The 25,688-nt window shown below is 36.3% G+C and overlaps 5 non-coding genes across 5 annotated transcripts; 1 reads left to right on the top strand and 4 right to left on the bottom strand.

Moving 5' to 3' along the window:
• Window positions 1-1,958: 1,958 nt before the first annotated feature.
• LOC150086246 (U1 spliceosomal RNA) lies at window positions 1,959-2,122 on the bottom strand. Its single transcript, XR_016547022.1, has one exon. It is a non-coding gene; the product is annotated as a U1 spliceosomal RNA (small nuclear RNA).
• An 841-nt stretch (window positions 2,123-2,963) lies between these two features.
• On the bottom strand, window positions 2,964-3,127 carry LOC150086245 (U1 spliceosomal RNA). The gene has a single exon (XR_016547020.1). It is a non-coding gene; the product is annotated as a U1 spliceosomal RNA (small nuclear RNA).
• A 2,761-nt stretch (window positions 3,128-5,888) lies between these two features.
• LOC150086244 (U1 spliceosomal RNA) lies at window positions 5,889-6,053 on the bottom strand. The gene has a single exon (XR_016547016.1). It is a non-coding gene; the product is annotated as a U1 spliceosomal RNA (small nuclear RNA).
• Window positions 6,054-10,618: 4,565 nt separating this feature from the next.
• On the bottom strand, window positions 10,619-10,771 carry LOC150086243 (U12 minor spliceosomal RNA). The gene has a single exon (XR_016546999.1). It is a non-coding gene; the product is annotated as a U12 minor spliceosomal RNA (small nuclear RNA).
• Window positions 10,772-17,341: 6,570 nt separating this feature from the next.
• On the top strand, window positions 17,342-17,506 carry LOC150086242 (U1 spliceosomal RNA). Its single transcript, XR_016547001.1, has one exon. It is a non-coding gene; the product is annotated as a U1 spliceosomal RNA (small nuclear RNA).
• The last annotated feature ends 8,182 nt before the right edge of the window (window positions 17,507-25,688 follow it).

Raw genomic sequence — 25,688 nt, 5'->3', positions numbered from 1 at the left:
GAATGGACTAATGCCAACACTGGAAGAATTACTACCCTTTTTATACCCCAAGTTTCCGAATTTGACAAAAAACATTGGCCCTGGTTTAACCCAGGTCTTCACCTAACTTTCCTTCTATCCGGGCATGGCAGCCTAAACTCAAAGTTATTTACTCTGGGTTTGGCTGCGTCTCCTCTTTGTAAATGTGGCTCAGAGGAGACAGTCCAACATATAATCTTAGAATGTCGATATTATGTAGACATTCGATTTGAACTTCAGGCATTGACCGAAGTTTACGATGTAAATAACTTCACCAAGTTTTTAGAATGTAAAGAAAATTATCAGGCACTGGCTAACTTTGCAGACAAGGCTTTCCGCAGAAGGAAAGGACTTGCCGGCTGAGAATGATTATGTAATAAGTGTACTACCACTGTATATAGTTGTCTCCTTGGTATTAATCGTATTGTTACAAGATCTCTGATGAGGAAATGTATTTGTATTTATTGCCAGAAGGCAATATTAGCATTCAGAATATATAAGTCGATGTGCCAGGATCACTGTTGGGTGGACGGTGTCCTGGGACTTCGGCTTGTAAAAAGGTACATAAATTGTAAATCTTAAATTGTATAAATTGTAAATCTTACATTGTATAAATTGTAAATCATAAATTGTAAAACATAAATTGTAAATAATAAATTGCAAAACATAAATTGTATAAATTGTAAAACATAAATTGTATAAATTGTAAGATATATATCGGACCTCATTGTAACCGAACTGGTAGGTCCTAACTATCTGTATAGTTGTGTGAGTTGTGAAGGTTAATATAGAAGTTGGTGCCTTCAACAAATTGTAATAACTCAGTTGCAAGTGTTAAGGTTATATAGTATGTTTGTAATCATTCCTGTGAAGATGCTGGATCAAAATGTTTTGTAAAACCACAAATTGTGAATAATGTACAGTTACTCTTCAGCGGCGGATAGGGGAAACCCCTGGAGCCCGCAGAAAATAATAAAATACTTTGAATACTTTGAAATCCACAGTTTGCTCGATACATAGTCAGTAATGGCTTCAAACCTTTAAAGCATCGAGGTTTCATCTGCAAAACATTTTTTAAACGATTTTTCAAAGATGAATTCTTTCTTCAGCCTTTTATGTTAGCAAAATAATAATCAGTCATCAAAGTTTGTACTGCTAGTAAGTTAGTGGCTGTGGAAAGAACTCAAGGAAGCTTTACAGGAGGTAAAAACGAGTATGAGCAACACCAGATGCTGGTATGAAACGAACCAACTGTGTTGTATTACACTCAGGGTGGTAGAGAATGAAAAGGACCTGGGCGTACTTGTGCAGACAGGCTGCCAGAGAATATCATGGGGGCAGTCAATGATATACAGGAATTTGCTAGTAGGGAAAAGGAGGTGATTATCCCTTTGTATAAGACAATGTCAGGCCACAACTTGAGTACTGTATACAGGTCAGGAGGCCTCGTTTTAGGAACGATGTAGAGTTGCCATAACGATTACAGAGAAGGGCAAGAAGATTGGTGAGGGGAACGAAGGAGTCTTCTTACCAAAAAAGGCTTCAGTTCTGCAAATTGCAGCTCTGGAGGCTAGACAACCCACACTGGACCAGCGTGGCAGATTATGGTCCATTTCCTTCCTTCCTTTACCTTCGTGCATTTCTCTGTATTTGATCTCTAGAATAAATAAATGTTTATTGCTGAAGATATAGATACCAACAGCAATGTTCAAAGTTCCCTCCACAGCTGAAAGAATGGCTAGGATGCTGGACAGCGACATATCCAGTATCCTACATGTCAGGTGTTAATAGGATCAGCATAGCGTTAGGTTTATGAAACTTGATACCTTTTAACGTGCCATTAGTAGAATTAGCAAGTTTCAATACCCCAGGATCCTAAAAAAAATTAAATGATTTTGATCCTGAGAGGATATGGTTCAAAATTTTTTCTTTTTTAATAAAAGGGGGAAGCGCGAACGCTGTCCCCACGCAACAAAAATTACACGCTCCATCTATCCCAGTTTGGGAAAGTGGCAGGGGTCAGCCAACTCGGTGTGCAATGAGAGGCCTCTCCCTGGGGGTGCGTCCTTTTTGATCAAAGCGGGCCCCAACGCCAGGTAAGTATGCTCAACCACCCTACTGAGGACCTAGCGTCTGCAAAACATACTTAATTTGACACGGTGTATTAAGTTTCTTATAATTATTAATATTTTCTCTTAGAAATTTAAAGTTATTTTAAAGAAACTGTAGCAATTTTATAATCTCACAAAATGTGTTTAATGAATTACGTTTTTTTCGATATTATAAATTGTTATTAATAATTATTATGTTTTTCGTTTTTTTTTGTAAAGTACTTTAAAACGTACTTGTCTTTTTTTATTTCAAGTACCTAAAAGAAGGACAATTCCTTTATTACAACGGTTCTCAAACTTTTTCATCAGCGGGCCAATATTGATTAAAATACGACGATAAAAATTGTGGGTGGGCCGTATGTGGGGTTAATGTTGTGATTTCACTTCCATTCTCGCATGAAAGAATGGTTGCAGGTACATCTTGTTATCACTACTGTGATTGTTCTCTCTAATATGGGACCACAATTGTAATTCGAAAACAAGAGCCAATCGACAAATTTTAATGCGATTTTCGTGTTCAGCAGCATGAAATTAGTGAAGTATTTTCGTTTTTGTAATATTTTACGTGTCTACCAGTGTTAGTGCTATCTGTATTCCTACTGGACCCAAAGGGCAGGATAGTCTTGTAAGATAGTAAGATTGCTAGTGAATGCCACTCACTTACATTGAAATATATTATTTGTGTATTAGTAAATATTAAAGTTACAATATTATGAAATGTAATAAACATTTGTATAAAAATAATAATTGCTGCACCGCCTTTTAGATTTTTCTGCTATTGCGCAGTGTACCTTTTTCACCTGAACAAAAATTCTAACTTTTTTTTTTTAATAAAAGGGGGATGCGCGAACGCAGTCCCCACGCAACAAAAATTACACGCTCCATCTATCCCAGTTTGGGAAAGTGGCAGGGGTCAGCCAACTCGGTGTGCAATGAGAGGCCTCTCCCTGGGGGTGCGTCCTTTTTGATCAAAGCAAGCCCCAACGCCAGGTAAGTATGGTCAACAACCCTACTGAGGACTTAGCGTCTGCAAAACATACTTAAATTGATACGGTGTATTAATTACCATTGTTGATTTATTGTTACTTTGTTTCAAATAATATTAATTTATTTTAAATATTTTAAAGTAGTTTTATTAAGTATAAAATGTTATTGACGAATTATAGGTTTTTTTAATATATAAATCAATCTTTTCTCCGCACCTGTGTGTCAAGCCTGGGTTCGAATCTGAGTGACTCTGCAAGGTATGATGGGATGTCGAACTGGCCAGTGGCTTTCTCAGAAAACATATTCGTATATTAACAAAAAAAAGCTACAGGAGTAAATTATATTTATTGTTCTTCAGTTTATATTACTTTTTCTACCGCGAATGCCTCATGAAGGACCAGATTAAGAGAGCTAATGAACCCACATAGCTCGTTTAGGGAATCCCAGCCAAACTTATTAACTATTCATCGTATTACTGCATTCTACTTTTAATGCCAAATTACCACTCGTAAACAATATATTAAAAAATTTGTTTGTCTAAGGTTTTTCGGTGGTACTTCTTACTGTTAGCAAATTTATAAAGGTCCACATCAAGTGTCTGTTCAACCTTCAGAATTTTCCTCTCAGCCATGTGCAGCCTGTTTCTATTAGTGGCTAAGGAAGGAGTCGTTTTTTCTGGAGTGGAGAACAGTTGTGTTGTACATCCTTGTGATGCTAATATCACTGGCATTGAGGAGATGCTGCTTATCTTGCCATCTAAGTTTGGCCATTTTTGGGTGAAGAACATCTAGGTGATTATTAAAGGTCAATTTGGGGTCAAAAACGACTCCAAGGTCAGTGTGAGTGAACACATTATGGATCCGAGTGGCAAGTGCAGCAATGGAATCAAAGATGGTGCTGACTTGAGGGAGAAGGTCATTTGGGCTGATTTGGTAGGGTTTAGACATAGCCCAAATTGGTGTAAATATGCTTCAGAAGAGATAATTCGCGTAAACAGCTTTATATCATCTGCTTTGCAAATTATATCCATTCTCCCATGAACAGAGGAACAAACAGAGTAGTAAATAATAGGCCCGATGACACTCCACCTTGTGGAACACCTCTGCCTACACCACGGGTGGTCTGATTGCTCTAGTTTAGGAGTGTCCGTTTGTAGAGTAGTAGTGATTTCAAAAATGAGCGCATGTTTCCAGAAATGTGGAAGTGCCTCTGACATTGCAGGAGGAATGCTAATATTTTAATGGAGTCAAAGTAGATTTGAAGTCGAAGTAGGTGACAGCAACTTCTATATTGTCTTGTAATGCATTCAGAAATGTAGTCGTAACTGAGAGTAGATTGGTCGTAGTAGAACAACTTTGTATTGCCTGTGGGATTTGCGGAGATCTGTCTGCCAGAAGCTGTTTAGTGAGAATAGGTAGCAGGGTTTTCTCGAGAACCTTGAGCAACACGAAATGGGTCAATAGTGATTGATTCGCGTTGGAGACAGTCTTAGGTATGGGTTTCACACTGTACACCTTCCATTGTTGAGGGGAAAAGTTCAAGATGTTCGTTAGAGGTTTTAAGATGAAAGGTCTTAGGCATTTGATTATAAATTGTGGTCCCCATCACCTCTAGATGTGGCAGCCGGAAGAAGCATATTAATAGCTTTTATCAGCTGTTGCTTATAGTTTGTGATATTTGCTAAGGCATCAGATGGCGAATGAAAGTTAGTGATGTTGACGTCACGTGTTTTCAGCTTCGAGAATCTAGAAATCAGATCAAGCCATACTGTTGGATTGAAATGATTGAGAGTGGATTGAGAGTTAATTTGACTTCTTGGTGTACAGCCGTTTTCCTCTTTGAAGAGCCTGCTGAAGGTTATTTTTAATTGCCCAGACTTTAAAAAAGTGCACAAGGGCCAGGTTAGAGGAATTTGCAATAACCCACGAATACAATCGTTAATCGTATTTAGCAGTTATGGACACGAACCCCGGTCCACGCAAAGAGCGTGTACTACCGCACTCTTTCTCTTAACCACTCGGAAACATCAGGCCTGTACTTCTATTGAATTCAGCTTTGACCCTGAAGTAAGCGATAGTCCCAGTAGTTTTCCATTTTTTGTGGATATCCTGTTTGTGGTAGAAGCAAGAGTGAGAAAAGGAGACCACCATATTTTTGTTCTTTCAGAGAGCAGGCACATAGCAACAGTGTTTAGCCAGCATGCCATTAAGATGACCTTCGGGTCAAGATTACAGTACAGGAGGCTGTCCCAAGGAAAGAAATATGCTGAGAACAGGTATTTGTTAATATCCAGGAGTAGGGAATTTTACAACTAGTGGGACTGGTCTGTGATCGGAACTGAAGCATGTTTCCAGCTCACAGTCCAATACTGTAGATTTCGAAGCAAGAATAAGGTCGAGGCGGTGCGGCCCTTTCATAGCTTGGTTGTTATCTCAACCTTTAATGGGTTAAGAGCCCGGATCATCATTTTCTGGAAGTGTGAGTGATTGATTGAAGGCTGATCTGGGACTGATGGAATGGACAAAGTGGTTATGTCAACTGTGAATATATTGTACCAAGGTGTTCAGAATATTGTCCTTGAAGAACACGGTCACACCACCTCTCCTCCTAGAGCCACGTGAAGTGAAGCGGGTCTTGAACCCAACAACATGAGCGAGCGCAAGCAATTTTTCAGCAGGATAAGCCACGTTTCAGAAACACGCAGGGCATCTGTACAGCAAAATGTGGTCTGTGGCGCTTTCCATAGATGTTCTACTTTTTTTTTTTTTATTAAAGGGGGAAGCGCGAACGCTATCCCCACGCAACAAAAATTACACGCCCCATCTATCCCAGTTTGGGAAAGTGGCAGGGGTCAGCCAACTCGGTGTGCAATGAGATGGCCTCTCCCTGGGGGTGCGTCCTTTCTGATCAAGGCAAGCCCCAGCGCCAGGTAAGTATGCCCAACAGCCCTACTTAGGGCATAGCATATGAAAAACATAGTTAAATTGATATGGTGTTTTAACTACCAGTTCCAAAAATATTAAATAATAATTATAATATTCTAAAATAGTTTTATTAGTAACGAAATGTTATTAACTATTTATAGTTTCTATTAATATATTATTTTATTTTTGTTGTACGTACTTAAAGAAAGAACTACTTTTTAGTATTTCTACAATTTTGACGACAAGTTGCTCTGATATTGTACTACTTTTAAATTGTATACTGCATGGACGGTGATTGAGAGAGCTAATGACCCTCATATTGATGGGTTTGGGTGTGTGTTGGGGGGGGGGACTTTGACCCAATAAAAAAGGAAGTTAACCTTTCATGATTTCATCTTATTACTGCATTCTACTGTTAGCATAAATTACAATTCATAAACAATATATTAAAATATTAAAAAAAGATTTTAAAAAAGTTCCTTGTTTTAGTAAAATATCTTTCATTTTTGGGATCATAGATGTATTCCCTCCCCATGGAGGACGTTGCTCAAAATTCCTTGGCATGTGGCATGCCTGTTTGGAATTCTGATTATGTATATCCTTATTATCCAGATTAATTGAATTATAGTTTTTATAAATATATTACTTTATTTTAATTTTAACGAATTATGTATATACGTAATTCGTTAAAAATTTATAAAGTTCAAAAATATAAATTAACTAATGCTATTTGATTTTACTGAAATTATATAAAATTTGGAGAGCTACCTCGTCATTTTTCATATAATTTAGAGCAGCAGGGTTGAAACTGTTAGAGTAGTCTTAATGAACAAAGTCTTAATCAACTACCCTCACGACAAGTTGCCTTGATATTGTACTACTTTTAAACAAATTGAATTGCCAAAAGATTAATCTGGCAGATTTTAAAGTAAAGTACTGTGCTGGGTAATCACCGAAATATTATATATTATTAATCTGAAAAATATTTTAAAGATGAGATCATTATTATGAGAGCCCATTCGTCTTGCTGGTCCTCCAGTATGGCTTTCAGCATCATGCTTGGTAGTGCAGAACAAACGCGCAGTGACTCGCTAATCGCAGTTGTGCTGTAGGGTTACAGTAGTTCAAGTTGAACACACTTGAACATAATTACACCCTATATGTCTAGGGAGTTGAAACAATTAAAACGCGAAAGGTCGCGAGCAGCATGAACAGTCCCTTACTACTCATTTTTCGAAACAATTAAAAAAAAAATTTGAAGGCAAAAAATGATCGAGTTTATTGAAGCAAGCTGGAAAAGAAAACATTCGAATAAACAACCATTTAGGGACCAATTTTTAGGGACGTTTCGAAATCCTTTTGAATATCGTTATCGATCTAGAAGAAGGAAAAATAATTATACTGTATTTAATTTTTGTTCATTAATAATTAAAAGCGAATTTCTAACAATTATTACATAACACTTATACTATTCTTAGTAAGTGCAGTAGAACCCGGATAAGAAATTCCCGCATAAGAAGTTTTCTTCTGTTGTAGGTTTGGTTTCTTAATTCCCAACTTCAACTCTATATATTGTAATGAATTTTTTTCCCGAATAAGACGTTTCCAGGGTAAAAGGTTTTCCAGCATAAAAAGTTCGTGATAAAGAACACATAGTATATTATAACGTTTCCCACTTAATACGTTTTTTTTAATATAGAAATTATTTATTTTTATATTAAAAATATAAACTTTTTTTGTAATAGAAAAAGTTTATGCCCAGCATCATTTTAGTTCGTAGTAAACCACCGAAGTAGGTGAAATGGCGTCGTTTTTGTAACATCTCACCTTGTGAATGCCTTCACAACGAGTTGCCCTCATACTGCACTACCTCGAATAAGCAAAGCATCGCCAGTGAAGAAGAGTAATATTACTTATTTCCCGCGGATTGTGGTATCCACTAATAATCCACTGGCGAAGTGCCTAGTTGAGAATCCACTGTCGAAGCTTTGCTTATTCGTGGTAGTGCAATATCAGGGCAACTCGTTGTGAAGGCATTCACAATATGATATATTAGGATTAGTAGATACATGTGATGCAAGAAAGCAAGGATATACAGCATCAGCTAAAAAAAATCCCATTTCACCCATCCATTCTCTCCAAAAAGTTTGTTCACTTCTTCCTTGAATTTATTTAAGCTATCAACTTCCACAACGACAGATGGAAGTTTGTTCCACCAATCAACTACCCGTTGGCTAAAGGCAAATTTCCGCACAATTTATTCGACAACTGTCTTTCCTCAATTACAGTATATGCCCCCTCAGGTTTGTGATCTGAGCCTGCTCAATCCATTCACGACCTCATACCCCTCAATCAGTTCACCTCGCAGGTGCCTAGTCTCTAGACGCTGCAATTTGCAGAACTTAGCCTTTCTTCGCAAGAGCACCCCTTTGTTCTCCTCACCAGTCTTGTTGCCCTTTTCTCTACTCGTTCTAGCAACTCTACATCCTTCGGAAAATGAGGCTTCCAGACCTGTACGCAGTACTCAAGGTGTGGCCTGACCATTGCCTTATAAACAGAACTATGCTATTGCACTACTTCGGTCGGTGATTTTCTATGAACTAAAATGTTCGTAGTCTGAGGCTTTCAGCCCTAAAACTCTTTAGTATAAACATTTGATATAATGGAAGTTACATATTGCAATTGCTTTCATCGATATCCATAATTGGATATCGTCGAGCACGTGAAGCACTGTGAAGCATTTGCCGTTAAGTTCTGATGGTTGTGAACAGTTTTGAATTACTGAGTGGATTGTTTGCTGATGTGGCTTGTAATTGTGACCTTCTAAGGCGCGTTGAAACTCCAAAGGAGCTCATTCTTTCAACTTGGTAATGAGTTTAATGAACAGAACGTTAAGGAATTAGAAATCCTCAGTTTACAAATGTTTCTCATAGGCAGAGTAAAATATTTATAAAATTCAGAAATCCTACTTAAAAATCATATTTAACTTTTGTATGTGTATCATTTCATTTTTATTTGTGCAGTTTCGTACCCTTTTCATTTTCATACCTTAGGTCATTTTCCCTTCTAAGAAATTTTCCTGCGTAAAATGTTCTAAACATCCAGTCGCTTGGAAAACTCATTAGGGTTCTACTGTATATCGTAATAACAATCTCGGCTAATTTAAATGTCAGCGGGGCCCAACACGGGTCGTGGGTTTCTACCCCTGTTTTAGACTGTCTGTAGTTATTTAATAAATGGAAGATTATTAACCTTTTAGCGCGGCCATTCGTTTGAAAGAAGTTCGATACGAGTGCAACTCGTCGTAAAGGCGAGCTTTGTTCTACCATGAGCCAAATAAATACTGTGTTTGTGTGCAGGAGAGTCAGGTTGGGATTAATGGGAAGGACGGTAAGCTTCTCCAGACCTGGATTCCAATTCCGATCCAACACGGGAAAAAGTCAGTCGAGCTCAGTGAGGTTGTTTCCCATCGAGCCGTGACGTGATAGCTCTCGACACTCCCATATCTGTACGTGTTCCATTTTTTCTCAGATTCATTTCACTCATTCATAAATTCCTTACTCCAACTTAATGTTTTCCTTAATCCATTCCTTAATCCTCAATTCATTCCTTAATCCCCAATATTCTCCATTCTTTAATTTATTCTTTGATCTTTTCCTTAAGCTTTAATCCGGTCTTTAATGAGCTCCTTAATCTTAACCTTGCTTCCTTTCTTCCTTGTTCAGTGTTTATGTTGAACCTTTCCTCAACAATTATCGAATTTTTATATCCTTTCAATTTTATCTTTTATAGCAAGGTCACAGTAATGTCGTTAAATCTTGGAATTCTTACTTTGGAATCAATTTCTATTTTTATTATTTTAAGTAATGGTAAGAATTTCTATTTGCATTATTTTGCTCACAATAACCTCATGAATCCTGTAATAGAGGTAAGTATTTTCTTCGGTAACAATCTAATGTCAACAAATATATTCTGATTTCTCAATCTACAACCTATCCACAATACTAAGTATGTGCTATAGGTTCTAATTAATGGTGGGTATAATCCAGTGGTTTTCAACCGGGATGCCGCGGCACCTTAGCGTGCCGCAACAACATTCCAGGGGTACACGTAATTTGGGTTTAAGTTACTTAAACTTATTTTTTAATTTATATGTTTATTTCATTATAAAAAAGTGTACAGTATCTTTTTAATTTTGTGGTGATCTATAATTGATGTTTATTTAGTACCTCTATATAAAGAATAAAATTATATACTGTATATATATATAATTTGTATTATGAAATGTAATTTTTATAATTATAATAAATATCATATATATTTTTTATATATACAAACTTATGTTTTAAATTGTTGAAATTATAAAGGGTGAGATAGTCACACACTACAAGTAAGGGTAAGACCCCCTTAAATTTTTTTCCTATTTTCATTATTAAGATCTTGTGAAGTAGAAATTTCAAAGATGATCAATCACAAAATTAATTTGAAATATCAAAGGGTAAGTAGGGGTGGGCCCCCTAATTTTTGATTAATTTCAGGGTAAGCCCCTTAATTTTTCCTTATTTTTTGATTAATTTCAGGGTAAGATCACAACAACCCAGGCATCCTGCGAAAGTAAGCAGGTCACCCGAGGACGACCTGTCCCCTTTCAAAAATTCATACCACGAATTTAGTGGAAGAGCCAAGCGCTACCAAGGCTCGTTATTTTCCTTACTCATTAGTTTAAGGCACGAGGATCGATACCAGCCACAAAGCTGACAAGTATCGCGTATGTAATAAAAATATAGGTGTGTTTTTATACATTAAAAATTATTTTAAAACTTTGAAAATTATTCAAATTTATCTATTAGACTCTAGTTTAAATATTATTTGCCATCGAATGTTATAAGTAATAATTAGAATTTATTCTAATTATTCCTATAATTTGGCGCCATTTCGTTTTTTAACCAAATTTCTGGTATAGGAGTAATATTTTTAAGGATAAACACCCGGATAAGAAGTTTTACAAGGGAGGTTTAGAACTTCATAGAATGGAAAATGACCTAAGGGTATGAAATATTAACTATACAAATAATATAAGTACTATTTCAGAATTTTATAAATATTTTAAACCCAGGATTTTTAATTGCTTAAATTCTATTCATTAAACTTATTACCAAGTTGGAATAATGAGCTCCTTTAGAGTTTCAACATATCTTAAAAGGTCACAATTAGAGTAAGACAGAGTAATAATCTACTAAGTAATTCAGAACTGTTCACAATTATCAGAACGCGCTTAACGTGGTCTACGTATTCAATTATGGATATCGATGAAAACAATTGTAATATGTCACTCCCATTATATCAAAATGTTTATACTAAAAAGGTTTTAGGGCTGAAAGCCTCAGACTAGTAAACCACCGAAGTAGGTGAAATGTCATCGTTTCACAACGAGTTGCTCTGATATTGAACTACCTCGAATTAGCAACGCTTCGCCAATGGATTCTGGAATAAGCAACTCTTTGCCAATGGATTCTCCGGCAGATACCATCACCCAGGTATTCCAGGTACTGTACCACCACCCCTGGGTGGTATCTAATATTTCCTACCCTCCAGGTACCTGGAATACCTGGACAGTTTCTTCAAATCTGCATTATTACGCTCAAAAACAAGTACAACTTCTGAGTCTTCTATTGATGGATAAATCTATTGTCTTTTTAATTTTTAAATAAAGGCTCTACAGTGACATTTTTTATTTATTTTCTATTAAATTTGAACTTTTTAATTAAAAAAATCCAAATATACTAAAATTTATCCATTATATTTTAGTTTAAATATTATTCGCCATTAAATTTTATAAGTGATTATTCGGATTTTTATCTAATTATATTTAATTTTATTTGAGTAGGCTTCCTACAAATTTGGCGTTTTCCTATAAATCAGCGCTCTCTGTGTCATTAAATTAAAATTTTTTTTCGTCCTTTACTTCACTTATCCGGACTATCGCTTAATCCGGATTAGCAAGGTTTTACTGTACATATCATGTAAAGGTTGTGTCAAGTGCAGACATGATTTAAGTTTTTTTTTTTTTTTTTGGCAGTATTAGTTTACTTTTGGTCTTATTTGAAGAATTCCAATGTCTTTTTTTTTTGAGGAAGTGGCCATTACTTTGTCCTGAAAAGACGAGAGTGAGAGAGACAATTCTTTGTAAAGATTTTATATTTTGTCTATGTGAAGGAAATGAATTTGCAGTGCAGCAAAATAACTTGTATTTTGCAGCACTGCAAATTTTGTGTTTATGTGCACTCTGGGGAGGGATCCGTAGATTTCATCAGGATCTCAAAGAGGATCACAGATTAGGAAAAAAAAGGGTCTTAAGGGGGGGGGGGAGAGTCGGCTATCCAAAAAATAATCTCAAGTGTGGTGTTATTCAAAGGTGTTAAAGAGGTCCTTGACACCTTTAGAACCACTGGCCTAAAATATAGGTGCATTTTCATACATCAAAAAATATTTTTAAAATTCAAATTTACTAAATTTTATCATTATATTTTAATTTAAATATTATTTGCCATTAAATTTTATAAGTGATAATTAGAATTATATTTAATTATTACTTTCTTTATTTTATTTTATATGAGTAGTTTCTAAATTTGGCGCCATCTAGTACTCATAAGAGTAATTACGCTAACCAATTACAGGAGTTTTGGTATAGGAGTAATAATTTTAAGGATAAATAATTTATGGTGAACTGTTTATGTATTTAAGTTCACACAAGGCTAAAGAAAATTCATTTTCAGCATTCCTTGTATATACAAATCATGTAAACGTTGCGTCAGAATGCTCAAGTGATGATTTAAGTTTTTTGGCAGAATTAAAGTTTACTTTTGGTTTTATTTGAAGAATTCGAATGTCTTTTTTTTTGAGGGAGTGGCCATTACTTTGTGTGAAAAAACGAGAGTGAGAGTGATAATTCTTTGAAAAGATTTATTTATTTATTATTATTATTATTATTATTATTATTAGCCATATGGTGCAAGGAAGCTTTAGGCTTATGCTGCACCAGCCAAAAAAAAAAAAAATTTCTGAGTTACCCTGAAGAGAGAAGTAGAAAGGAATCATGATATCCAGCTCAGGACCCTGGGTGTGCCAAGCCACTCAACAGATATGAGCCTCTGGGATTAGTATATTTTGTCTATGCGAAGGAAATCAATTTGCAGTGTAATAAAATAACTTGTACGCAAGGTTTTGTGTGTTTATGTGTATTTTTTCTGGGGAGGGGATTCGTAGCTTTCATCAGGATCGCAAAGGTCAGTGATTAAAAAAAAAAATAGGTCTCAAAGGGGGGGGGGGAGTCGATTATCAAAAGAAGAGTCTTAAAGGGATCCTTGACCCAAAAAAAGGGTTAAGAACCACTGGCCTACTGCATAATCTAATTGCTCTCAACAGAACGAACTTTCCTTTACAACGAGTTGCCCTGATATTGTACTACTTTCAAACAAGTGCCATCGCGAAAAGATTCTGATACTTATTTAAAAGAAACACCTGCTGCATGAAAGGAAAGAGTAAGTCCTTGATACTGGCTGTAATCTTTAATCAAATGATAACGTAACCTTTTGGTAATGCCATTTCTTTGAAAGTAGTGCAATACCAGGGCAACGTGTTGTGAAGGCAAAGTTTGTTTTTTGTGAGGGATAATATCGTTTGTTTGACTAGGTTAAACCTCATTACCTACTATTTTATTGAATAAAATAATGTTGGCTATTATTTAATTGGCTGTTAAATGACATCAATTAATTAAATTTCAAAAATATGATACAGAAAAGCGCATTATCTATAATTTTCGATCACCCTGAAACTGCTCAATGAAAATATGAATACCAACACGTTGCCCTGGTATTGTACTACTTTCAAAGAAATGGCATTACCAAAAGGTTACGTTATCATTTGATTAAAGATGGCTTTCAATGCTATTGCGGATATTGAAACAAATATATTTGAACATTATTGCAGACATCCAGTGTATTTTGTATAATTATTGTAACAAAAGACCACTTTCTATAAGATGAAGGAACAGCAAGTCCCGAAAGCAGTTGTCATGAAGTCTCATCTTTCAAAATCCAATTTGTTTTAACGTAGTGTAATCCCATGGCAACTCGTCGTGAAGGCAAAGTTTGTTCTTTAAACAAATAAATCTTTATTACCAAAGATATACATACAATCAGCAAAATACAGGCTCCACTTCAGGGATGGATTTAAATATTTTGTTTTCCAGCAATTCTTTCCGTAAATTGAGTTAGCATAGCTGGCACCGTTGAACTGTTTACAAACAATGCTCGATATCTCATAGATAAAGTGACCAGACGTCCCGGATTGGACGTGTAGCCTCCGCCCATCACAAACATAATGCAAATCATCTGTATTTCTTTCTTTTAATTTAATTTCTCCTGTTTTTATTGTTAAAAGATGTATGTATTTTTATTATTAGTATTATTTCACAACCTCCCCCTCCCAAAAATATCTTGTTCTTGTTTTTACCTGCTTGCTGTAAGTCGATCATTTAGACCGTGTCTACCTCTGCATTGCAGATCCTATGTCATACAGTTCCAATTCAGTTTGAAGTAATTCTGTAATATTTACTGTATCATCGTCAGAAAGCTCTCTCTGCTATTGAGAGTGATTAAACTTATAATTTGGAGTTTCTGGAGAAAGAGGACATTAAAAGGCTTAGAATTATATTTCTTAAACCTAAGTTATTGACAATTAGCACATTGGGGTAATGACAGTTTGGTTTTCACTCTGTGCCTATTGCAACTGTGTGTTCTGTTTTGGTGTAGAACTTTCTGTTCTGCGATTGCAGGCTTGGTTGTGGAGTTGGATTTTGGTGATATTCACTCCGCTGAGCGTTAATCATGCCTGTATAAATGTAAATAGTTTTATGTATTTGGTATGTACAGTTTTTTTTTTTTTTTTTTATGTCTGCTGTGTATTGATAAGCTGGTTGGGCCCTGCTGGGCAGTGTTATTTGGTGATTTTAGTTAGTTCTACTGACACGGGCACTACATTTGGAGTTCGTGATTAACATTTTGATACTGTTCATTTGCTGAGATAATGGAGGCTTATTCAAATCGAGAGATGGCAGACATTCATTTCATGTATGGACTTGCTAGATGCAATGCAGCAGAGGCAAGACGTCTGTATGCAGAGAACTTCCCTAATCTTCCTGTGCCAAATAAGAACTTTCAGAAAATACACGAAAGCTTTGAGGAAACTAGTTCATTTAGAAAACGAGCTTCAGATGGTGGTAGACCCATCGGTACCAGAACAGCAAATCAGACGGACACCTAGAGCTTTTGAGCAGGTTAAGTCTATGATGAGTCATGTGCAGGCTTCTATTCGAGCTCACGATGGTCATTTTGAGCATTATCCTGTAAACGAAAGCGGATTGTTGCTAGAACAAAAAATGGCTGTAACTTGGAAACAAGGCGAAATCAGACATATGATTACATGAATTTTTTAAAAATTGTTTTTATGTTCTAAATTCGTCCCACATGTTAAGATACACCCTGTATAAAGACAAAGTTCCCTCCATGGCCGGAAATATAGGCAAGGGATTTACACAGTTGAAGAATAAACTGGCAAGGAGGAAGCTGACATCAAGATATCCAGTATCCTCTCCCTCAGGTGTTAATAGGGTCAATAAATAGAAATATTTATTGATATATACAATTTAACTAAATTTACAGAGCTTCTAGAGCAAACGAACGGTCTTCGGTCTAAGATTTCCCAGCAATACTTCTTTTCGCTAGCGAATTTAGAAAGGTCCACATCGAGTGACTGCAACTTTTAGCCTTTGCCCAGGGAAGGATCGCCTGAAGAGTAGAGTGCGATCCTCTAGTGCAGTGCTACTCACAGAGAAGTAAGATATGTTACTACTCTGTGGTACTACTCAAAGTGTGGTCCGCGAACTCTTTATTACTAGCCCGAAACGAATTGGAAATTGGTCGCGTACGTTACCAGTCCTAATGATTCGTCCGTTACCGGATAGGAAATAAAAGAAACTGGTCTTCCAGCACAGATAGTTTGATAAGCGCTGCTCTAGTGAACATTATACCACAGATCGGGACTTGAAATACGTCCTATTACCATATTTACAGTAGCAGTAAGTCTTCCTCGAAGATTGAGCAGCGGAGCGTTGGGATTTTTAGGACATGTCCCAGGTAAATACCAATAAAACGCTTTGCGAATGCACAGTTTGTTTTTTGTGAAAGATAATATTGTTCCATTGAGTGGGCGTTTAATTCTTGGTAGTCAGAAAAATACAACGAAATTACAAAAATAGTCCTTTCCTCTAGTCTATTCTATCAATAAAACAATAGCTGGATGAAAGAAGAGTAAGTTTCATGTAGCTATTATTTTATTGCGCAGCTAAGCAATTAATTATTGCTTAGGAGTCAGGACCATTTACTATCTGAAGGACCAGCAAAATCTGAAACACTCCTTCGTAATAATTCCATTTTTCAAGTATTTTTCAGATTAATAATAAGATGGGATTTCTGTTATTATCCATTAATCTTTGGCTATCCATTTTGTTTGAAAGTAGTGCAATATCAGGGCAACTCAAAGTTTGACCGTTATCATCATTACTATTATTATTATCCATATGGTTCAAGGAAGCCTGAGGCTTATGCTACACCAGCCAAAAAAGATTTCCGAGTTACCCTGAGAGAGAGAGAAAGTGAGAGAGGAATCACCAAGAAGAGAAGAATGATATCCAGCTCAGGACCTGGGTGTGTCCAGCCCATACTCATCAGATGTGAGCCAATTGCAGTACTATTCTCAAAAAAATATAAAAGGATGAGAGAGCCCTCCTAACTTTATTTAACTTAAAATCAAATAACATTGGTTAATTTATAATATTGAACTTTTAAATTTTCTTTAAATTTAAATCATATGTATGACTTAAATGAACTTGCACACTATTTGACTGTTCCTTTTGTTTTTTTTCAAATCCCCTTGTTTTGAACTAACCCTACAACAGCCCTACGATGGTCAATCACTGCGCATGCGTTCCGCCCTGCCAAGTAGGAACTCGAACGGTTTTAGTTACTTTAAACAAACAAACAAAACTACAAACAAAACTTATAATGTTAATAAAAGATATAATTAATTAAAAACCATTTGTAAATTATAAAATTAATTAGAATTTTTAAAAAACTTTAAAACTATTGAGCATAGATAATATGAAATTAATGATATATTACATATACCATATTTATTTACATATGTGATTAGAATTCTACTCTTCTTGGGGGTGGTGAATTCATACTTACCTGGCGCTGGGACTCGCGTTGATCAAAAAGGACGCATCCCCAGGGAGAGGCCATCTCATTGCACACCGAGTTGGCTGACCCCTGCCACTTTCCCAAACTGGGATAGATGGAGCGTGTAATTTTTGTTGCGTGGGGACAGCGTTCGCGCTTCCCCCTTTTATTAAAAATAAAAAATTAGAATTATTATTTTATTTTTCGAGGGGAAAACGTCATTTATAACAATTTTTTGAGGGAAAAATTTTTACCCGGGAAACTTGTTATGTGGATAATTAATACGTTACAATAGATAAAGTTGAAATGGGGAATTAAGAAACCAAACCCTGAAAAAAAGCCAGATGAAATTTGGGAAGGGACAAAAATCTTTCTAAAAAGCCTAAATATAAAATTTCATGAAAATCCTGCCATTAAGAGTCAAATTTGAAGGAAAAATAACGTGGGGAGAGACAGACAAAGCAAAAATAATTGTCAGATTTATTTTGGTCTGATTTTAATGAAATGTTTACCCACGTGTGCTATGTCTGTGAACTGTGTCTGTTCTCTGCTTGGTTTGCTGAAAGAAAAAGCTGTTTCCAGAGAGAAAAACCTTTCTTTCCTCATCTGAGACTGACTAACTCAGTCACGGAGCGTAAAAAAGCCCATAAAAAGTACCCCAAACCATTGACGGAATTTGAACCTTGGACTTTTTCCACCCAGTGTGGGGAAGACATGGTTTATAACCGCTGTGCTACTGCAAAGACACAAACCTGTGGAGAGTAGTAAACTCGCTGAATATTATTTTGTCACAGTATAGAGAGTTGATTGGTTGGGTATTTTACAGTTTTAGGCACATTGGCAACTTAGGCCATATTGCGCCATACATATAAATTGCGCGTTCTGTGGTCAACTTGCATAGGCTCAGAGAATTTTGTCGCATCTGATTACTGATGCCTTGACACAATCATTTCCAGGCTGCAATCTTAATATGGGCTTTTGTTGCACTGGCAAAAAAAAACAAAAAAAAAAAAAACAAGCAGATAAGAAAACACAAGTTATATGCTTCCCTCCTTACACAGGTAAGTATCCAGTTGACCTTTGAATTTATTTAAACCGTCGGCCTTAATTACCTGCGAGTGGAACTTGTTCCAGCTATCAACGATTCACTGGCTAAAACGTCTACAATTTAATCTAAACCTCAACCCCTGTAATTTGAATTTATGACCCCTAGTTCTGGAATTAACCCCAGGGGCTGGGGCTTACATCTGGTGCGTATGGGCTTGGCACACCCAGGGTCCTAAGCTGGATCTCTTTTTTGGTGATTCCTTCCTACTTCTCTCCTTTCTCAGGGTACTCAAATTTTTTTTGGCTGTGCAGCATAAGCCTCAGACTTCCCTGCACCATATTGCTAATAATAATAATTATTATTATTAGTAGTAGTACAGTAAAATAAATAAAAAAGTATTGCTGAATTATTTTTATTGAAAAAATAATTTCAGTACAATGAATGAAATAATTCATATAAAATATATTATAATAACACTAAAATTATTGGTCTATGGTAACTGAAATAAGATGAAATTTTGAAACTCAAATGATTTTAATTCCCGAGTGAATACTCCATCGATTGTCGTTCCATTATGTGGAGTATTTACTAAAGTATTTGGCTTAATATCTAGATTGAAGACATTTTTCATAATTTTATAAAACTTCTTTCCAGCTTCAGAATTTAATTCTAGATTGAAATCACCAGCGAGAACTATAGGTATACGATCCAGTGGCTCTTCCAATAATTTTGCACCTTAATGGAACACAGCATCAAATTCTTGTTTATGAATTTTCGAATTATATCTAATGACATTCTTGGAGTGATGTATATGGCAACGATGAAAATAGATTCACCAATGAATTTGCACAAAGATCTCCAATTTCATCTGATACCGCTGTCGCATTGCTGCTATTATGTTGTGCAAAGATGTGGTGTACTGATGATAGTTGAACCTTCACGTTGGTATATCGCAACACCACCACTATGAACATCCTACCTTTTAAATTGAGTCACACGTTGGAATGGTTTAAGTGATATATGTTCTGTAAGAGGTAAAATCTTACATGGTTAATATTTTAGAAGAAAAAGTGAGATTTATGTAAAATAAAGATTAGGATATGGCAATATGGGGGAGCGAACCTTACAAGTCAAGGGATTAAATTAGACAACGTCTGTACAAGGGGAGCGGTAAGTGGAAAGCTATTAGCAACCTGGGTACACTCGATTCCCAGCTCACACAGACAAACCAAAACAATAGAAGAGCGTAACTACTGCTATTTAGCAGAAGGTGGCAAATCTGGTAAACAATAGCGCCGTGGAACATGCTACTGTCAGGACATTTCTTTAATCGTGACACCTGGAGAAGAGAAGATAATATATACTGAACGAAATGCTGGGAATTAGATTTAAGGCTGGGGGCTGGCTGTCGTGATGGCAAAGTTGTTAGATCGTGGGCAATTAGTCTGCTACAGTGTAGCTATAAGCGGCTGACTTCAAAGGTACTGACAGACTGAGAAATTTTACAAAGTTCTTAAAATAAGAAGGGATAGGGCACAAAACGGACACCGTGAGAAAGATTAAAATTAGCTCTGAAGATACATACAGCTTGAGGAATTTTAAAGGACGAATAGAAGATAAAGAAAGTGGATAAAATGAGTATTATTGGTTAACTGTAAACTAGGGCGGATTTTTGGCATATGTAGGCGGTACAGAAATTCAGGGTAACAAAAAGTGAGTGAACAGGGGGAGACAGGATCACTGACCCCGAGTTGAGCTTTATGCGGGTTTTTTGCTAAAATGAGTTAAGGGAGGACAAAGTGAGATTCTTGTGGGTGTTTGGGGAATCGAGTTAAGAACGACAAAGTTAAGATTCTTGTCGGAGTTGTAAAATGAGTTGGAACAGACAGTTGGGTTTTTCGTCAATATAGGTAAAAATGTGCTAAGAACATGTACAGTTGAGGGTTCTGTTGTAGTAGAAAATATGTGTCAGTTAACAGTTGAGTGTTTGGTCGTGTTGGAAAATGGGAAGGGTAGCGCCCTGGAAAGTTATCTTCTGGAAAGAATTTTCAATAGGTGGAGCGGAAAAAGCGAGGGTAGCACCCTATGAGCTTTCTCCTTGAGAAAGGTTTTAATAAGTTGGAGAAAAAAGAGCGAAAACTGCAGAATTAGTAGCTCGATGAAGGAGCGAAAACTGCAGAATTAGTAGCTCGATGGAGGAGCGAAATCCGCAGAATCAGTAGCTCGTGAAGGAGCGAAAACTCGGAATTAGTAGCTCAATGAGAAGGAAGGAAGCAGTGAATGCCAGGTAGCCGAATAAAGTGGAGGAAGGACGCCAGATCCATGCAGCAAGGAGTTCCTGATAATTATCTATAGCAGTTCCAGGTGAAAGCAGATGAAGGAGAACCTCAGTGAGCCAAAAATGGAAGTTTGAAACCTCCCCGGAAAGGAAAGAAAAAAGATAATAGTAAGTAATGTAAGTTAACAAGGACTGTTAGGAAACAGTATAGTGATTAATTAAAATGAAAAAGAGTGGTACCACTAGAAGTAAATTGATAGATAAATCATCTCTGAAGTAAATTATAGATATACAAACAGAGTTTAATTAGTCAAAAAAGGCTATTGTAGAATGCAAGATAAACGAAAGATAAGTAATAGATTAGATTGTTGTCAAATGATTATATAATGTGTTAGGAAGATAGTAAATTTAATATGAGAAGGTTTGATTATGTTTTAAGGATAGATAATAGTATATAGTGATTGTATTAATGAAGAATTGTTGGTTCAAAGATAGATAATTGAATTATAATTGAATTGAATTTAATTAGATAATTGATTGTTTTAAGGATAAATAATTGAATATATAGTGTTTGTATTGATGAAGAATTGTTGGTCCAACTGAAAGACTAATAACAATAGAGACTTTAGGAAAATTAAGATTGGTCTTCAGTTATTGTAACAGAATGGTGAGAACACAAGAGTATAATGATTGTTAATATAAGAATAAAATATGCAAGGTATCCTATATTTAACCTGGTATGAATATTACATGTTTTTATTCAATTGCATATTATGTTGTATATATATATATGTAAATAAACTTTGTTGCTTATTAAAATGTGTTGTTTGTTATTCCTGAACACTCAGCCTGTCCGAGGGGAATTATAAATAATTGAAAACTTCCCTCAAATTTGGAATTGTCCTGTAAAGTAAAGTCAGATGTGTAAGTGGGGAAATTAAAATAAGGTGGACAAACACACATAAGGGAACTAAATAAATAAAAACAAATAAAATAAATATATAAAATATATATCATCATTCTTTTAATTCCACCCCCCACAGTTCATCATTATCCAACCACATTTCACTTAAATGCAATTTGCAAATTTTCTGCACTACGCATTCGCATAATTTTCATTGCCATATATAGCAAATGTGGAGTTACTCCACGTCGATCAGATCTACGAATTTCACTCGATGCCATCATAAAGGGAGTAATTTTCAACCATTTTTAAATTTTGAATCTTCAAAATTTAAAAATGTATGAGTCTTCATTTTATATGTACATTAATGGCATAATCATCATCTAAATCTCTAGGTAATTGATGAACCATCGTATTTACGTTAACTGGTATACATTTATTACTTGTCCATGCTTATAATGTAAACGACGAATTTGCATAAAGGGTAATCGTGGTGATATCAAATGCTCAGTTACAACATTCAGTGGAGGCAAATGAGTAGGATATGTTGAATATATAAATCCATTTGACGTGGCCATAGTTGGTATCCTTCCCTCTTTTAATGAAGTATGACATGTATTGCACATTATGAAAGTACTCACTTCTTATAAATGAAATTCATTTTGAAGTAATTCGTATGAAGTTGTTGGAAATGGTTTCAAATCTAACTGAAACCATAAACGATCACAAACATTACACAGTAGCGTAGCTACCCTTTTTTCGAGCCCGGAGGCAAAGAACATGTTCGGGGCCCCCTACTTAATTAATCAAAATTGCAAAAACAGGAGACAGCCCAAGACGTCGGGCCCCATAAACAGCCCGGGCCCGGAGGCAATTGCCTTGCCTACCTACATGGTAGCTACGCCACTGACATTACAACTAAATTCAAATGGGATTTTGTACATTAGTTTTTCAAACTCACTTTCAGCTCGTGTAGACACTCATTATTAGCTATTTCTAATTTCGCTTTTTTTCGTGCACGATATTCCTTCATTCGTTCTGCTGGAGTTTTAGATTCCTGATCAGTATCAGGCATAGTAGGACTCCGTGGTTGAATTTCATTATTATTCGGAATAGTTTGAATTTCTAATTTCGTTTTCTTCCATTCACGATTTTCCTTCATTATTTCAGTTCGAGTTTTTTTGGGTGCAGTTTGAGAAGTCCTAGGCATAACGGAACACTCTTGTTGAATTTCATCTGGATTCACATTTCTGTCTGACTTCCCTTTCTTTCTTTCTTTCACGATATTCCTTCGAACGCTGGGCTATAGATTTTGACACAGTCACTCGCGTATTAATCATTATCTGATATAACGTCGCGCATCACTGCTCAATTGTACTTGTTGTGTACAATTTTCTTGGGCGCATTCATTGCACTTGTTGCGTCACTGTAGAAACAAGTACAACACATTCGAATTGGGTTTCATGACTGTTTCTTGGTAACGTTATGCTTTTTTTCCCAAATAACGCCGGTAAAAACGTTTTAATGTAAACAGTAAGAATTCCATCATTTATTTTACTAATCCCTCTCAGCCTTATAAACATCAATCAGGTCATCTCTTAGATGCCTGGTTGCCAAGCTCTGTAGCCCACATAATCGGAGTCTTTCCTTATACGGTCATCCTTCTGCCAATTTCACCATTCAAGTTGCCCATCTTTGGACCCTTTCAAGATGTTCAATGTCTTTTTTCAAGATAAGGTCTCCATACTTGAACACAGTATTCCAAATACTGCTCTTATAATTGCCTTATACAGCAGGATTATGACCTCTCTATATCTACAGGATAACATTCGATAAATCGTCAATAGGACACCATGGGCTTTTCTGGCTGCCTGTTTGCACTGTTCAGAAAACTTCAATATGTACCCATATTGTAACTCTCAGACACCTTAACTCCTCCACTGTTTTTAATTCTACCCCACTAAGTGTATAATTTATTTGTGGGTTACTATTCCCCAAGTGTAAAACCTTGCATTTAGCAGCATTAAAACATAGATGTCGACATTGATTTAAAAACACTACATAAACAAAACTGTGGAGTAGATGGACAGACATTCCATCCATCTGCGCTTGAAAAAAAAACAAACAAAAAAAACTAGACAGATTTCAATGAAATTTTTAGATCTTTTACAATTCTAGATTATTATTATTATTATTAGCCACACAGTACAAGGAAGCCCGAGACTTATGCTGCACCAGCCGAAAAAAAAAAAAAAAATTCCCGAGTTACCCTGAGAGAGAGAGAGAGAAGTAGACAGGAATCACCAAGAAAGAGAAGAATGATGATATCCAGCTCAGGACCCTGGGTTTGCCAAGCCCATACTCACCAGATGTGAACCCCCGGGGTTAGATTAGCTGAGACTTCACAAATATCATTAAAATGAGACCAATAAAAATTAGTCATTTTTGTTCGTCCCCGTAAACATTTTGAGTTTATACATATATAAATGGAAGTGGATGCAAGATGTTTGAACATTATTCAACAATAAAATGTCAGAGTGAAACCAAATGTCAGAGTAAAACCTTTAAGAAGGATGTAGAGCTGTTGGAACGAGTACAGAGAAGGGCAACAAGATTAGTCAATAGAACAAAGGGTTGCTCTTACAAAGAAAGGCTTAAGTTTTGCAAATTACAGTGTCTGGAGACTAGGCACCTGCGAGGTGATCTGATTGAGGTGTATAAAGCCTTGAATGGTTTGAGCATGCTCAATGCCGATGGGATTCTTCCTCTTGCTCAGAATAATCACCTGAGAGGGCATAAATTCAAATTGAGGAAAGACGGTTGTAGGATAGATGTGTGGAAGTTTGCCTTTAGCCAGTAGGTGGTTGATTGTTGGAACAAACTTCCATCTGTCGTTGTAGAAGTTGATAGCTTAAATAGATTCAAGGCAGAACTTGACACATTTGGAACGAGTGGATGAGTGAAATGAGGGTGTTTTTTTTTGTTTTATGCTATATAAGCTTGCTTTCTTGCATCATGTGCCTTTGCTAATGCTAAATTTCTAGCATACATACTAATAGTCCCTGGGAAGGTTTCAGGATCATTTCTGATTCTACATTTGATATTAGTTCTCATTTGGAAGGAACTGATGTTGCAGTAACAAAAGTGTAAATTTTTGTAGATTTTAATGGTTATCAAAAGTAATTTTTTTTTTCAATGTAGCTTCAATATTTCCAGATTAATGACTTCCTTAAATACTCTAGCATGTAAATCAAGTGATCAAAGGAAAAATCTGAAAATTGCACTTTTTCCATGGTGGGTTTGATGGAGGGAAGGCCAGTAGTGTTAACAGCATAAAAAATTTCTAATAAGGATTGGGGTAAATTATGTAATAATAATAAAACTTTTTCAATCCAACAAAAAAGCCAAAAATTTTTTTGGCTTTTTTGTTGAATTTTGCAAAATAGCTTCTGTCACCTGATAATCTAAATGCATCCCTTGCACTTTTCTTCTCTGTCACAGGTTTCATCAATTCATCTGACATCCATTTAGGACTATACCTTGAGGAGTATTTATTTGGTATCAAGAGCCTAGTAGTGTCTATGATTTTATTGGAATGCTGGTGATGGGAGTAATGTTTTACAACACACAGTACATCAAACCCTGCTGAAAATGGGGCTGTGTATCCACAGGCCACTCTGAGTGCCCATGCTAACCATGGTTCACCGGCGACAGTGCCTACAATGGGCACACAAGCATCGAAACTGGACCTTGAGTGATTGGAAGGTCATCTGGTCCGATGAATCACGTTTCCTGTTACCCCATGTGGATGGCTGGGTACATGTGCATTGGTCATTTACCTGGGGAAGTGATGGTGCCTGGATGCACTGTGGGACAAAAACAAGCCAGTGGTGGCAGTGTCATGCTTTGGGCGATGTTCTGCTGGGATACCCTGGGTCCAGTCATCCATGTGCCGGGCATTCTGATGTGTACCACCTACGTAAACATCATTGCCGACCAGGTACACCCTTTCATGGCAACGGTCTTCCCCTCTGGCGGTGCCATCTTTTAGCAGGATAATGCGCCATGCCACACCACCCAGATTGTTCGAGACTGGTTCACGGAACATGAGGATGGCT

The sequence above is a fragment of the Mastigoproctus giganteus genome, chromosome 5, assembly GCF_048544385.1.
Source record: "Mastigoproctus giganteus isolate SK-2022 chromosome 5, ASM4854438v1, whole genome shotgun sequence".
NCBI lineage: Eukaryota > Metazoa > Arthropoda > Arachnida > Uropygi > Thelyphonidae > Mastigoproctus > Mastigoproctus giganteus.
This window is presented reverse-complemented; position numbering and strand designations above follow the sequence as displayed.